Raw genomic sequence first — 1,844 nt, forward strand, 5'->3', positions numbered from 1 at the left:
CATAATCTTCCCAGCCAGAACAGTCACATCTATCCGACATCTATCAGACGTCTAAAGCTAACATCTATCTACCGTTTACGTCTAATCTAGATTAAGGTCGATATCGACCTAAAAACGGCCCATGTTTAGATGTCTAATCGACCTTAGATTTCGATGTCTTACCCACATGTTATCAATGTTAACTTAAAAGTTTTAAAATTAAAGTTAAATTAAAGTTTTAAATTAAAAGTTTAAAAGTTAAAAGTTTTCAGAATTTTTATTTGTCCTATGAAACAAACTTTACGAGTAATTGAATTTATCAAAAATGTTTTCTATTTTGTATTACATTGTATTTACTGTAATTGCAATGTAAACAATTTAAGAGATAGTTTGCAGAATGCAAGAGATAATAAAAATACCTATTTTTAAATAAGCATAACATGGTTATTTTATTGATCTCCTGTGACACAAATGTACAGAATAAAGACGCAAAAATGAAAATATATATAAAATATATTTAAAAAAATATATAATATGTATATACATTGATAATGTATATATGTATACAATAACTGTTTTCTTAGTGATTTATCAGGCTATTATTAAATGCAGATAATCGTATTTTTAAATAAAGTTTCGATATAAAAGAACACATTTTTCGAACAATTAAATATATGTTTATGAAAATTAATTTCTTTAATTTTACCACTGCATAAATCAACAAAACCAATTAAAACTGAAAATTTGTTGTTTCTTTAATTTTATTTTCTTAATTTCTTCGTTATGCAAAAAAATAAACAAAGGGACCTATACTTTTAACATTGTATACTAAAGTGTTAATTATAAAATACAACAAAACGGTAATATTTTTCAATTCAAATTATGATTCCATTGTACCAGGCCTTTTGCCTAATGACTATCAGAGCCATTACACTCCTCTTGTTTCCTACCACTGGCATTTCGTAACCATGACTTTATAGTTTTAAGTGCAACATCAAGGTCGCTGTCTGGAAATTTGATTAACAAAGCCCCTGTAAAACAACAAACAAAGAAATCTTGAAGAATATGAACATTCATATTAAGTTAAACAGAAAGAAAATGAAATATAAAATATATTTACAACAAGGATATAAGCACAGTATATTTAAAGAAAATAATTATAATGCATATCACAATTATAGGATTATTATTTCAAAGTTTGTTGATATAAAGTTATACTCCAAATTTGTAAAGGATGATAGAAAAGACAATATTAATTAAAAATCAAACCAACAAGACATTAGAATTTTACCTTCAATAACTGTCCACAGGTTAAGTGTTTTGAAGCCTATTTTATCACCATGGCCATCAAAATTATAATTTTTTGCCAGGGAATTATACATTACTTTTTGCATAATTATGGTTGTAGCTTTCTTTTCATCACTGGTAGATCCAAAAGAGGTGAGATAATCACACTACAAAAAACAATATACACTAGTCAAAAGATACGATAAAAGTATGCATTTTCTAATCAAATAAAACTGGAATTCATTTTAATCCATCAAGTAATGAAACTTTTAAAATGATTAAATATTACAGGAGAAGAGAAAAGCAAAATAAAATAAAAACAAATTAAATAAAATGTAACATAAAAGGAAAGTGAAATAATAAATTCAATAACAAAAACAAATTTTTGACACAAATATATTTAGAATACTAATGATGGAAATACAAATAGCAAATACAACAGAAAAAAGAAACATTAAATCAGAATCCTAACAAAAAACAGCGTGTTTGTCAAACGTTACCACAACATGTAATGAAAATTTTACATTAAAATTGTTTAAGTCAAAATAATGATGATATAACAAATAAATATTCGTACC

The sequence above is a fragment of the Vollenhovia emeryi genome, unplaced genomic scaffold (genome assembly GCF_000949405.1).
Source record: "Vollenhovia emeryi isolate VEMERY1.0 unplaced genomic scaffold, V.emery_V1.0 DF940096.1, whole genome shotgun sequence".
NCBI lineage: Eukaryota > Metazoa > Arthropoda > Insecta > Hymenoptera > Formicidae > Vollenhovia > Vollenhovia emeryi.